Source organism: Mustela nivalis (genome assembly GCF_964662115.1).
Source record: "Mustela nivalis genome assembly, chromosome: X".
Lineage (NCBI taxonomy): Eukaryota > Metazoa > Chordata > Mammalia > Carnivora > Mustelidae > Mustela > Mustela nivalis.
Window position 1 is genome coordinate 98,665,599 of NC_139040.1, and position 15,016 is coordinate 98,680,614.

Sequence of the window (15,016 nt, forward strand, 5' to 3'; positions counted from 1 at the left end):
CAATTATTTATGTGTGCCATCATCAATAACAAATGTTTATAAAGTGCCTACTATGTGGCTGGGGCTGGGGAATAGAAAAATCAACAGAATTCCTCCCAGGAGGTTTTACACTCTCACACTCTCTCTCTCTCTTCTAAAAAGATGTATTTATTTAAGAGAGAAAGCGGGGAGGGGCAGAGGGAGAGGGGGAGAGAGAACCTGGAGCAGACTCCCCACTGAGCATGGAGTCCTACTCAGAGCTCCATCCCACCACCCTGAGAACTGATCTGAGCTGAAATCGAGTCAGATGTTCAATGGACTGAGCCATCCAGGACCCCTACTCTCTCTTAAAAAAAAACAAAAGAAAAGAAAAAAAGACACGTTATCTCCCACAAAAAACTTTTTTTTTTCTTTAATTTTCGGTAGGCTCCATGCCCAACATGGGGCTTCAACTGATGACCCCTAGATCAAGAGTCTTGTGTTCCACTCACCAAACCAGCTGGGCGCCCCCATACTCTCTCTTAATGAATAAAAGAGAATAAAAAGGTGGGTATCTAAGTAACTGTGGCCAAAACCATGCACTGTGTTCATCCAATGGGCATTTCTCCCCTTCTGTGCCCCCAATTTCCCTCCATCTTTCTCAGTGGCCAAGCCTACATTTTGTTCTAGGGTTCACCGTTCGGTATGGTCAAGGAAGATAACCCTTCCCCCGTTCCGGGGACAGTGAATCGTGGTGGCTTCATATCCCTTTCCAAGATGAGCTGAGCTTGGCCATGTGACCCAGGCCTAGACAACGAGACGGGAAGGAAAATCCACCACCAAAATACTCCCAAAGACAGAAGCGTCAATTCCTTTATGCCAAACACACAATGCCTGGAATTGCATTAGTCACCTTCAGACCACAAGGAGAGTCACCTCCGACCAGCCAAGGATAGCAAAGCAGAGAGATGGAAAGCCCCCCTGTTGGTAGACCCACCCGGGAGCAAGTCTGCCTCAGGAGTTCTTGTCTTGTGAGATATGTGAGCCCCTTTTTGTTAAGCACTTTTAGTGGGGTCTTCGGTTTCTTGCAGCTGAAGGTACCCCACCTGAAGGTCATGTACACTGGCTGCTTTATGCACGTTAGCTGACCCATCATCCATCTGCCTGTGAGGCAGACATAAGCCCATTTCAGGGATGAAGCAATGGAGTCTGAGAGGTTAATACCACATCCAAGGTCACCCTGGTGAAGCCCTCTTTTAAATGCAATCAAGGCACAGCCGGTGACCAAGCAGCAGGTGCGGCTGAGGGGCTGAAGGTCACCGCCTGTCTTGGGGACATGGAAACACAACCTTGTGCAGGACATACTCTACCCGAATCTTCAGATTGTTCCTTGACTCTCCAGCCTCAGCATCTTCCAGTTCATCCCAAACAACAGCTTTCCATGTTTCATCGAAAAGCCTCGAATTGAAATCCGGATCAAAGACAATCCAGATAGCCAGGAAGTCCTTCCTAAAGTCTCAGCTCAGACTCCCCTGTTGGCAGGGGGGTTGGGTCCCCAGCTCCAGCACAAGACAACCCTGCCCTCTCCCTCCTCTTGAAAAGAAGGAATAAACAGTGGTCTGGGATTCAGCACTCCTCCCCGCAGAGCAGCGATGATGAAAACAAATCTCACTGGGGACAAAGGCTGCGCAGCTCCATGGGGCCGTCTGCATGGGAAGATCCGGGGACCCCCCCCCCTTTTGGGCGTCCTTCACGCTCCTTAGCCAAATGGAAAGCCCACACAGCAAAGTGATGCTTCTGCTTTCTTCCCTTTTGTTCAGCGCCCATTACAGGACCGCGCTGATGCTCAGCAGGCACATTTCTCTCGGGCTCGCCACCCCCCGGCTCTGGCTCCGACGCTGGGGCTGGAGGGCTGTCCTTCACCTGGGGCCTCGCGGCAGCAGATCACCGCCAGCTTCCCGAGGGCGGTGTTCCAGGCGAGGAAAATTGCTCCCGAGATTGCTTAAGGCCCCTGGGGAAATGACAAGGAGAAATTAATCTTCCATTGCTAATCTTCCTCCGCGGCTGGATCAGAATAGTTGCCTGCCAGAGACGGCCGCCTGGCTCCGGGTGCCTGGGGTGGGGGGTGGGGGGCGGGGGGGGGGGAGGGCCGTGCGCGATCCCTCCACATTGTCACCGGGAAGGCGGGGGGGGGGGGGGGGGGGGGGGCGAGGCGGAGGTCAACAGGACGCATGGTGTGTCTCTCCTACACTCTGCCCTGCGTCTCTGCGATTAAATTCCCCAGCCTATGGGGCCAGATCACTGTTACTTGGCCCTGTGCCTAGGTCTACACCTAGCCCTCTCCCCGCCCAAGATCTAGACCTGCTCCAGCCTCTGCTTACACTTGACCCTCTGGGCTCCAGGACCTGCTCCGTTCTCGCTGCAAGGCCTGGACCTCAGCTGGGCCATCGGCCTGGAAGCCTTAGTTGTCCCAGGTGTAATGACTTTCCCATCCATGTCCCTGCCAGACCTCAGGCACAAGCATGACATCTGTCTGCTTGGCTACTATGCCTCTGGCTCCCAGCACGGGGTGCTCTGGGTACTCAGGAATGTGTGTGCCAGGGAGGAATCCCTTCGAGTCGCTTAGGATGTGCAGCCACTCGTGACCTCAGGGGTTAGATTCGATTATTCGGTCCCTTTGATGGAGGAAGAGGCTGAGGCGCAGAGAGGTTAAGTACTTGGCTCAATGCAGGTGATCCACTCTGGAGCACCTGCTCACCATCCCTGGGCTACAGTGCCCCTCTGACTACAGGCTGTCTTGTATAGCTCTGGGTGCCTTTGCATCCAGACCGAGTCTTATTTTATTTCTGTTCCCTTGGTCTTTTCCAGGCACTCATTTAAGCACCCGTTAACAGTCGCACACCATTCAGCCCAAGAAGCCATAGCCCACCACTCGTGGGCTCGCACTCTCAGACAAGCCAAGCCAGAAAGTGATGAAAAGATGTAAGTCACAGGGAAATCAGGGAATTGTCCCAAACACGCAGGGTAGACTCTTTAAATTTTCTTTCAGAGCTGGCTCTTTTTGCAACGCTGAAGTTAAAAAAAGAAGGAAATTGGGTTTAGGAAGGAAAGCGAGCTAAAGAAGCCAGTCTCCGAAGCCACCTGCATTGCTCAGGCTTTAAGTCTGAGAAGCAGAAGGCGGGATTCCCAGGGGCACCTGTCCCTTCTACTCGGGGGTGGGCAGGGGAGGGGACACCATGCCACTCTAGAGAAGCCCGGCTCATTGGCTCCACAACGGGGATGTCGGAAAGCATGTCTGGGAAGCATACCCCCTCTCTGGGGCCCTGAGCAAGTGTGTCAGTTAGGACTACATTAGGGTGCAAAGAACCAAAAACTTCATGATCAACATGCTGAACAAACCTGATGGTCATTTCGTTCCCACAAGAAAAAGTCTACAATTTCATATCGATAGGGGTGAGTTCAACAACACAAAACATCAGGGAGAGCATTTCTGTGGTTCTCTTGGCCTTTCCTTCATGCCTCAGAATGGCTGCTGAAGCTCCAAGGATATGTTCGTGGTCAAGGCAGGAAGGTGTGAGGAGGTGGGGCCCACCAAAAATATCTGTTCCTTTTTTTTTTTTTTTAAAGATTTTACTCATTTATTTGAGAGAGAGCGAGAAAGACAGCACACGAGCTGGGACAGGGGAGGGCAGAGGTAGGAGAAGCAGACTGACCAGTCGAGCAGGGAGCCATATGTGGGACTAGATCCCAGGATCCTGGGATCATGACCTGAGCCGAAGGCAGATGCTTAACTGACTGAGCTACCCAGGCACCGCTATCTGTTCCTTTTATAAAGAAGTGAAAGCTTTCCAAGGAATCTTCTGGAAAACTTCAGTTTATGAGCCACCTATAACTGTGAAGGGATGCTGGAAAGTAAGCATTCAGTTCCCTGCCACCCCATATATCAGGGGAGGGGTATGGGGAATGGGAGTTGGTTGAGGTTTCCCCAAGAGCAGAGCTTGAGACAAGGACTTGGGGGCAAGTAGCTTATTCGTAAGGTCACTTCAGGGGACACCTGGGTGGCTCAGTCAGTTAAGCATCCACCTCGGCTCAGGTCATGATCCCGGGGTCCTGGGATAAAGCCCTGCATCAGGCTCCCTGCTCAGTGGGGAGTCTGCTTGTGCCTCCCTCCCTGCCTGCCGCTCTCCCTGCTTGTGCTCTCTTGTGCTCTATTTCAAATAAATAAAATCTGTATAAAAAAAACAAAAAACAAAAACAAGGTGACCCCAGGAAGTATGGCAAGGGAGGGGTAAGTGAAACAGAGAGGGAAGCCGCATGGGGGGTGAGGCGGGGGTGTTGATGAGCTTGTTAGCACTGGGAGCAGCTGAAGCTTGATTCCACTGGAAACCCCATGAGAGGCTGTGTGGGACCCGCTTCAGAGCCCACAGTCCCCTCGAAAGCCCCAGCCCAGGTCGGCCAGGTCGAGGGTTCTCCCCATGGTGCCAACTCTGTGGCATTTTCAGGTTGCAGCTTACAGCAAGATCCCTGATGCCAAAGAAAGCCCATAGACCAAGAAGAAAAGAGAGGAGAGAACAGTAGGCATTCCAGAAACAGCTCCTGGCTGCTGCAGGTGAATGCAGAGGCAGCCTAAGGGCTCAGAGAGAGACATTGATAGTGCCCACTAGGGGCACCCGACTGGCTGTCGGAAGAATATGCGACTCTTGATCTTGGGGTCACGAGTTCGAGCCTCACGTTGGGTTAGAGATGACTTACATAAATAAACTTAAAAATAGTGCCTGCTCTGGCCACCAACCCTTACTGCCAGAGTGACCCAGTGGTAGGCTGGTTCCTGCTCCCCCTCTTCCTCTCCACCCCTCAGGGCGCCTCCCTCCAGCTGTCTCCCTGCTGGATCCTTCTCAATAACCAAGTTCTCCCCTACCCCACCTACCCTCAGGCCCTTTGGCACTCTAGAAAGAATGAGATGAACTAATTTACACTGATATTGTAACAATATATCCATAACAGTAACATGTATACATTTCCTTAGAGCTCACCATGAACTTTCACATGCATTATTCTGTTGGGTGGCTCAGTTGGTTAAAGCCTCTGCCTTCAGCTCAGGTCATGATCCCAGGGTTCTGTGATCAAGCCCCACATCAGGCTCTCTGCTCAGCAGGGAGCCTGCTTCCTCCTCTCTCTCTGCCTGCCTCGCTGCCTATTTGTGATCTCTGTCTGCCAAATAAATAAATAAAATCTTAAAAAAAAAAAAAAAAGAAAACTCACAGTATTGCTGGGGCGCCTGGGTGGCTCAGTGAGTTGAGTGTCTCAGTCGGTGAGCGTCTGACTCTTGGTTTCCCCTCAGGTCATGGTCTCAGGGTCATGAGATCGAGCCCTGTGTGAGGCTCTGAGCTCAGTTGAGCGTTGGCTTGAAGAGTCTCTCCTTCTGCCCTTCTCCTTGTGTGTGCTCATGTGCTCTTTCTCTCTCTCTAATAAATAAATTAATCTCAATCACACACACACACACACAAACTCACAACATTGCCTTGCAAGGAATCTCAGGTTCAGAGAAGTTAAGTAATTTGCCCAGGGATACTCAGCTAATAAACTGACCGAACTGAGTACCTTGTAAATGCTAACACTCCAAGTAGCCAGCTATCCCTACCTCTCCACGATGCCTTCTGTTTTCCTCTCATGAGCAGGTACTCAATAAATATTGATGTTTAATGGACTTCTTCACTAGCAAAAGAAAAATTGCTCATTTTGGGAACTGTCAACATTCAAAGAGTTTATTATGAAACAGGTTCTAGAATCAAATCCGAACTCCTTATCCTGGCCAACACGGCCCACAGGATCTGGTACTGGGGCACCTTTCCTTTCATTTCATCTTTCTTCTCCCGTCTACCTGTCCTCACTTCCCCAGGTCACCTCCTTCATTAACTACACCCTCGTTCCTTGAACAGGCTGAGCTGTTGCCTGCCTCCCAGCCCTTGTTTTCGCTGTTCCCTCTGCCTAAAATACTCTTCCCCTTGTTCTATCACTGTCAGCTCTGACTCACCCCGAAGCTTTCAGGTTCCAAGTTGCCTCTTGTCAAGATCGTTCTCCCCCCAGCCCTCACATTCTTTATTTTCTTCTCCCTTGACAAATAACTTTCCATTTTTTTTGTTGAACGCCTCATTTGCCAAAGTAAGGTCTACATTTCCTCCATGTGACGTGGCCCTGTGACAAAGTTCTGGCCAGTAGGGTGTAAAGTGGAGGGGTATCTTCAATTTGCATTGAGTGTCCTTAACGAGGAGTCTTCCCTTCCTTGTGGCTTCTTCTCTGCCAGCTGGGATGGGTACCAGAAGGCTGGTGCTCAAGCAGAGGGGGCCAGGGTGGTTGCAAAGCCACACAGAGAAGCCTTCTCACATCCCACTTGGCACCAGAGCAAACAGGGTAGCTACAGGCCAAGGAGCCCAAGAAGGCCTAAAGGCCAATAACATTCCCAAGCTGGAAAATAGAGCTCTAAAAATGTTCCCCATCCCCAAGATGGTCACAGACACGGCTGTGAAAGCTGTGGATTTAATGTAGCAGACCGTACTTCGAAAGGGGTCTCCACAATATTTAGGTAGAATCTCACATTCTCTTCCAGAACCACCTTGCAAGAGATGAGTCAGGGGTGCCTGAGTGGCGCAGTTGGCTAAGTGTCTGACTCTTGGTTTGGGCTCAGGTCATGATCTCAGGGTTGTGAGACTGAGCCCTGTGTCGGGCTCTGTGCTCAGCATGGAGTTTGCTTGAGATTCTCTCTCTCCCTCTCCCTCTGCCCTTCACCCCACTCTCTCTCTCCAAAAAATAAATAAATCTTTTTCTAAAAAGAGAGAGATGAGCCTATCCTAGTTCTCTCTCCTCTTAAAGTTGGGCGATGCTGTATGATTTCTTAAGAATGGCTCACGAATGGTAGATTGGCTTCTCTCTCTCTCTCTCCGCACCACACACCACTTCAGCTTCTCTCCTGACCTCGGGCACTCACTGTCTCAACCCAGCTGCCATGCTATGAGGAAGCCCAGGCCACAGGCAGAGGGCAGAGGTGCAGTGTAGCAGTTCTCTTTTTGCTTTTTAAAGGTCTACTGAGGGGCGCCTGGGTGGCTCAGTGGGTTAAGCCGCTGCCTTCTGCTCAGGTCATGATCCCAGGGTCCTGGGATCTAGCCCCACATCGGGCTCTCTGCTCAGCCGGGAGCCTGCTTCCTTCTTTCTCTCTCTGCCTGCTTCTCTGCCTACTTGTGGTCTCTCTCTGTCAAATAAATAAATAAAATCTTAAAAAAATAAAAAAATAAAAAATAAAGGTCTACTGAAAATTTTTTTAAGTTTTTATTTATTCATTTGAGAGAAATAGAGAGAGGCAGAAGCAGGATCCCCACTGAGCCAGCCAGGAGACAGACGTGGAGCTCGATCCCAGAACTTGGAGGCTGAAGGCAGACACCCAACCATCTGAGCCACCCAGGAACCCCTCGGTGTAGCAGTTCTACCCCACATCCCCGGATGAGATCCCAGACCACACCCAGCTTCCACTCTCCCAGGAGGCCTTGCGGTGATCCCAAATCCCCCCCCCCCCCCCGCCTTGACCTCACCAGCTGACACCAAGTAGAACAGAGATAGTGGTCCCTACTGAGCCCTGGTCTAATCACAAATTTTATGGGAGAAAGAAACGCCGTGCTGGGTTTAAGTTTTGCAGTGGTTTGGTGTGGCTGGAGATAGATAATCCCAAGGACAAAAGTCAGTGGGTAACAAGAGTGGCATGTGGGCCCCTTCCTCGGGCCAGGACCAGGCCTTCCTTGCCCATGATCACTGCTGGGGAAAAGGGAAGAAGGAGATAGATATGAGGAAGAACCGCATTGACCCTGACAAAGGACCTTCTTTTTTATTTTTAAGATTTTATTTCTTTATTTGAGAGAGATCACAGAAGGAGAAGGAGAAGCAGACTTGCCACTGAGCAGGGAGCCCGATACAGGACTCAATCCCAGGACCCTGAGATCATGAGCCGAGCCGAAGGCAGAGGCTTAACTCACTGAGCCACCCAGGAGCCCCAAAAGGGGACTACCTTTAAACTGGAAGGACCTGAGCTGGATTGAATTGGTCCGCTGATGTTTTCCAGCATCAGCGGAAATGTGAGCTCAAGGGCCAAGGTAATTTTAATTTCAGGAAAATAAAGAGCACTAGTCTTTGCATACCAGACTTTGTGACCAAGCAAAAAATTCCTACCCACTTTACAGTTGGGGGCTGGGATGTGTCCAGCCACAGTCCTGACTCCAGTCCACGAGCAGGCACTAAACTCACATACACAGAGAGAAGGCTGCCCTAGACTTTCCAGCAGGAAATCATGACTTAGCAGTATAAATGGGCCCTGGAACCCAGTGGGTCTCTAAGTTCGTTCTGCTACACCCCCAGCCATCCTGAGGCTTCTGGCAATGAGAGAGGAGGGGAAGGATGAAGTGCGGTGTGGGGAGCCCTGTCCTGGTCCCGTGTGGGGAGCCCTGTCCTGGTCCCGTGTGGGGAGTAGGGCACGCACATGGTGGAGCCGCTCGGAGGGTCACACTCTGGCCTGGTCTCTTTGTGGACAATCCAGGCAGAAGGCAGGGATGGAAGGGCCAGATAACGCCTCCAGGCATCTCCAGCCTTCCAATTCGGAGACAGATGTTTTATGACTCAAGAGTTTTGGGAAAGCAGTCTTGCTTCAAATACTCCTATTGTAAGCCACATCTGAAGTTTTTACAAAGTATGCTTTTTTTGCTTGAAAGTACCTGAAAGGCTATCTGTCCCCAAACATGTCTTGGGAACCCTTTGGCGGGCTCTGCGTACAAGCTGAGCGGAGCTGTGTTCTTCCCTCTTCAGACAAATTAGGTGTGTATTCTCGGGAGTAACAACACGTGGTTGTCATTAGCGCTCGTGATGTTTAGGGTTTGGTGTGAACCCACATTTTATCCATTGAATGATTTCTTTTTTCCAAAATAGTGAAAAGAGCCACAAAACACAAAAGCAATTACATGATTTAACTTTCCATCTCGGTCAAGCCGTGATTAGAAGTGGAAAATAATACTGGCGCTTGGGTTTCTCGCTGGAAAGGCCAGAAAAGGACATTTGTGATGGTTGGGTTTTTGTTTTTTATTTTATTTTTTATTTATTTATTTTGTTCTGTTTTGTTTTGTTTTGTTTTGAAGGCCATAAACTACCAGTGAGGAGAAGCCAAGAGAAGCTGGGGCTAAGACAAAAGGCCTCTCTCCTAAGTGACAAAGGCTCAGTGGCCACTTGGGTCCTAGAGAAACGCAAGACCTCACCGTCCTGTTGTTTAACCTCTGATGCCTTGCTCACTTCTGGTAGAATCTGAGAAAACTCGCCATGGGATTGTGATTTATAATGAGAAATATACATTTGGTCTTTGCCCCCCCCCCCACCCGCAACCTTCTTTAGCAGAACTTCTAAAACCCTTGGAATTTCTTAAGCCTGGAGAGTGAGCGGATGTCTTTTGTTATGTTAATGAGATGACTTTTGGAAGGCCCTAGATCACCTGAGGGGGGGGGGCTGGTGAGGAGGAACCAAAGGAATGACTAAAGGGTTGGAACTTTCAGTCCTACCCCCTAACCTGGGGGTGGAGAGAGGGGCTGGAGGTTGAGTCAATCCCCATTGGCCGATGACTTAATCAATCATGCCTGTGTACCGAAGCCTGCATAAAAATCCAAAAAAGACGGTTGTGAGTTTCCAGGTTGGGGAGCACAGGAGATGTGAGGGGAGTGGCTGGCTTGGAGAGGGAATGGAAGCTTTTCATCCTTTCCCCAGACCTCGCCCTGAGCATCTCTTCCATCTGGCTGTTCTTGAGTTCTATCCTTTTGTAATAAACCAGCAATCTAGAGAGTAAAACGTTTCTCTGGGATCTATGAGCTGCTCTAGCGAATTAATTAAACCTACGGAGGGGTGTCACTGGGAACTCCAATCTGCAGCCGGTTAGTCAAAAGCACAGGTGACAACTTGAACTTGGACCGGGATCAGAAGGTGGGGGGGGCAGTCCTGTAGAACAGGGCACTTAACCTGTGGGATCCGAAGCTGTGTCCACCAAGATAGTGTCAGACATCATAGGACAGCCAGCTGGTGTCCGGAACATTGCCTGTTGTTGATGTGAGAAACCCCCACTCCCCCCACACTTTGGAATTGGGATCTGGTCAGTCTTATTTCCTATAGTCTATATCAATGAAGGACAAGAACGGGCTTCTGATCTATCAGGCAACCAGGTATGAGCTCCACTACATTTCCTAAAGATTTTTTTTAAGCTTTTTTTCTTTTTTCAGTAATCACCACTCCCAACGTGGGACTCAAACTCATGACCCAGAGATCAAGAATCACCTGCTCCTGAGCCAGCCAGACCCCCCTCCCTGAAGATTTTTAAAATAAGTTTGGATAGGCCTTTGCACTGTCATTTAGCTCTCCCTACCTACTTGTATCTGTCCTGCCAAGAAGGAGCCGTGGCCGGTCAGTCTGCCCTCCTCTAGCCTTGGCAATGATGGCCACATCTATGGCCCGAGGCCCTCGCCCCAGCCAAAGGAGATTGCAGCAGAAGAGACGATGGCAGCTGACTTCAGACCAATGCTGTGAGTTCCTTTTTTTTTTTTTTTAATAGACGGAGATGTAATTCACTTGTCATTATATTAGTCTCAGGTGTACAAAGTAATGATCCACTACCTGGATGTATTGGGAAATGATCACTACAATAAGTCTAGGTAACATCCATCATCGCACTTAGCTACGAAATTTTGTTGCTTATGATGAGAACTTTGAAAATCTACTCTCTTAGCAACTCTTTTTTAAAAAAGCTTTATTTATTTGTTTCAGAGAGAGAGAGCACAAGTGGGAGGGGCAGAGGAAGAGGGAGAGAGAATCTCAAGCAGACTCTGCACTGAGCACGAGCCCAACAAAGGGTTGGATGTGGGGCTCCATCTAACAACCCAGAGATCATGACCTGAGCCGAAAGCAAGACTTGGATGCTTAACCGACTTGGCCACTCAGGCACCACTCTTGTTTTGTTTTGTTTTTTTAAATATTCTCTTTATGTAATCTCTACACTCAATGTGGGCCTCAAACTCACAACCCCAAGCCCGAGAGTCACATGCTCCACCATCTGAGCCCAGCAGGGTCCCCTCCTAGTAATTTTCAAATATGCAAGAGCGTGTTATTAACTATAATCACCCTGCTGCATGTTACAATCCTGGGACTCACTCATTTTATAACTGGAAATTTCTACCTTTCGACCTCCTTCACCCATTTCATCCACCCCACACTTCTGGCAACCACCAATCTGTTTTCTGTGTCTATGAGCTTGGGGTCTGTTGGTTTGGTTGGTTTTTTTCTATAGGTTCCATATACAAGTAAGATCATACAGTATTTCTCTTTCTCTGTCTGACTTGTTTCACTTAGCAGAATACTCTCAAGGTCCATCCATGTTGTCGCAGATGACAGGATTTCACTGCTTTCTATTTCACTGTATATCTATACCACATTCCCTTTAAGGATGGTGTGGCTTATGTTTACACTTCATTTCAGCCAACAGTCTAGACCTTCTAGTGACCAGACTGCCATGTACAGTCCAGAAATGGGGTGCCTGGCTGGCTCACTTGGATGAGTTTTGGACTCTTGATCTCAGCTCAGGTCTTGATCTCAGGGTCCTGAGTTCAAGCCCCACACTGGGCTCTGCAGTGGACATGGAGTCTATCTTAAAAAAAAAAAATGGGTCCACCCAAACTCCTCAGCGTTTCTTGTCTTATTTTACTACCGATATAGGATGTGTGTGCGTGTGTGTGTGTTTTAAGATTCTATTTGTTTATTTTTGAGAGCAAAAAAGAGCAAGGGGAGGGACAGAGGGAGAGAGAGAATCTCAAGCAGACTCCACACTGAGAATGGAGGCTGACATGGGGCTCAGTCTCACTACCTGAGATCATGACCTAAGCTGAAATCAAGAGTCAGATGCTTCATCGACTGAGCCACCCAGATGTCCCCAGGGTGTGTTTTTTAAAAGTTGGGTTCATTTTGTTGTTTGAGGGGCCAGGAATGAGAAGAAAATTTCCTATCAAATATAGAGGGGCCTGTGTGGCTCAGTCAGTTGAGCATCTGCCTTTGGCTCAGGTATGATCCCCGAATTCTGCAGGGTCTTGGGATCGAGACCCACACTGGGCTTCCTGCTCAACAGAAAGCCTGCTTATCCTTCTCCCTCTGCCCCTTGTTGCCGCTTGTGCACTCTCTTTCAAGTGACTAAATAAGATCTTAAAAAACAAAATAGAGGGGAGCTCAGAAACATTACATGAAAATCTCTGAACCTCTCCCAATCTCAATTTTCATAGCTTTCAGCATCTGAACAACTGCTGGGATAATTAACCTGTTTAATTTCGAGAGCAGTAAAAACTGCTTTCTGTTAGAAGACATAGAAACACTGGCTGTAACTGGCTTCCACAGCTACTGGGAAATATCTTGGTTTCTATGACCGTAGAGTCCAGAGGTAGAGTTGGCTTCAGGCAAGCCTTGATCCAGTGATGCTATAGTAGCATAGTGCCATGTCCTAGTGCCTCCGTATTTCACTGTATTGCTTTCTGAGGATGCACAGACATCCTCCTCAGCTTTGTGTCCTGAAGCAGACACTATTAATGCCCTGTTCCTTATCCCCTCAGAAGTTCACTACAGCTGCTGGAGACCATTCACTATGCTCTCATAACTGCCTATCCTCCAGCATCCATGTAAGTCTGATGCACTGCCTGGATATCTTCTTCTGCGACAGGGGACCTGGGAATTGACATTGGGGAGACATTTCCTCTCTCTGCAGCCACATATGTGGCTTGCATTATATTTCTGTCAGAGAGTTCAGCCATAGACTCTATAGAATGATGACACACTGTGCCACCAAACCTGGCTGGCAACCTGTTTTTGTCAATAAAGTTTTATTGGAACCCAGCCAAACCTATCGACCTCTGTATTGTCTGTGGCTTACTTTCCATGCAGTGGCAGAGGTGAACAGTTGCAATAGAAACCTTTTGGCCCGCAAAGCCTGAACTATTTCTCCTCCGACCCTTTACAGAAAACGTCTACCAAAGGGATGAGCAAGATGGCAGAGGAGTAGGAAACCTAGTATCATCAGGTCCCAGGAGTTCTGCTACATGGTTATCAAACCATTCTGAACACCTACAAACTCAACAGGAGATGGAAAAGAAGAAGAGCAGCAATTCTAGGAACAGAAAAATGACCAATTTCTGGAAGGTAGGACATGCAGAGAAGTGAATCTGAGGTGTATATGGGAAGACAGACCTTGGGGGAGGGGCTGGCTCCCAGCAAGTTGTGGAGCAGCTGAGCACAAAATCGGATCTTTTAGAAGTCGGCTCCACTGAGGGATGTCGCTCCAGAGCCTAAGTGGGGGGAGGGGACAGGGACAGTGTGGTCTCAGGACCCATGAAGTCACAGAAAGACCGGGGGATATCAGAGTGTAGCAGAGCTCCCAGGTATCAGAGCGGGGAAGCCGGCTACAGAGATGAAAACGAGAATTGAGCTCTCAGCTCAGGGTTACCTTAAACCATGCTCCAAGGCACAGTCGGGCCACTGCTCTTGGAGGAGGGACCCCATAAGTGGCAGATCCGGGGAGACTCACCTTCCTGCTCTGGGAGAAGCAGTGCAACAGAAACCTGCTGGGTTTGGAGACTCCAAATGGGGCCATGAGCCAGAGACAGAAATGTTCGGTTACAGGCTGGGTGAGCTTGGACCAGGGAGACAGGAGTGACTGAGCGCTTTTCTCTGAGGGCGACTGAGGAGCAGGCCTGAGCTCTTAGTTCCTCTGGATCGGATACTGAGAGGCCGCCATTGTTATTCCCGTCTTCCAGAGCTCTATGGAAAGCATTCAGGGAACAAAAGGTCTCAAGACCAAAAGTACGCAGATTACTTGGCTGGGTCCCTGGCAAGGGTGGTGCAATTCCGCCTCGGGCAAACACATGTAAGGATCACTACAACAGGCCCCTCCCCCAGAAGATCAGCAAGAACATCCAGCCAAGATCAAGTTTACCAATCAATGAGAACTGTGGAACTCCAGACCTAGGGGAAAGTGACACACAGAATTAATACCTTTTTTCCCAGGATCCTTCAGTTTTTCAAAGTTAAGTTTTTATAATTTTATTTTTCTCTTATTCTATTTTTAAAAATTTTCCACTTTCCTATTTTAAAGTTTTTTTTAACTATTTTATCGTATCAATACCTTTTTAAAACTCTTTTTTTAATTTCCCAACACCAAAGAAATACAAACAATTATAAGAACATATTATGAGCAAGTAGACACCAGCAGATTTGACAATCTGAAAGAAACTGATGCATTCCTAGAGACCTATAAACTACCAAAATTGAACCAGGAAGAAATAGAAAACCTGAACAGACCCATAACCAGTAAGGAGATTGAAGCAGTCATCAAAAATCTCCCAGAAAACCAGAGCCCAGGGCCAGAGGCTTCCAGGGGAATGCTACCAAACATTTAAAGAAGAATTAATACCCATTCTCCTGAAACTGTTCCCCAAAAATAGAAATGGAAGGAAAACTTCCAAACTCATTTTATGAGGCCAGTATTACCTTGACCCCAAAACCAAACAAAGACCCCATCAAAAAGGAAAATTACAGACCAATAATATCCTTAATGAACATGGAGGCAAAAATTCTCACCAAAATACTAGCCAATAGGATCCAGCAGTACATTAAAAGGATTATTCACCATGACCAAGTAGGATTTATTCCTGGGCTGCAAGGTTGGTTCAACATCCACGAATCAATCAATGTGATACATTACACTAATAAAAGAAAGAACAAGAACCATATGATCCTCTCAATAGATGCTGAAAAAGCATTTGACAAACTACAGCATCCTTTCCTGATCAAAACTCTTCAAAGTGTAGGGATAGAGGGTACATACCTCAATATCATCAAAGCCATCTATGAAAAACCCACAGCGAATATCATTCTCAATGGAGAAAAACTGAGAGCTTTTCCTCTAAGGTCAAGAACATGGCAGGGCTGTCCACTATCACCACTGCTATTCAACATT

General features: G+C 48.4%; 1 long non-coding RNA gene across 1 annotated transcript in view; it reads right to left on the reverse strand.

The window, feature by feature from the left end:
- Positions 1–337: 337 nt before the first annotated feature.
- Positions 338–15,016, reverse strand: part of LOC309856538 — a 31,325-nt gene continuing 16,646 nt past the window's right edge. Inside the window, exon 3 of the long non-coding RNA XR_014307263.1 lies at positions 338–1,969. This is a non-coding gene — a long non-coding RNA (uncharacterized lncRNA). The remainder of the gene's footprint in view (positions 1,970–15,016) is intronic.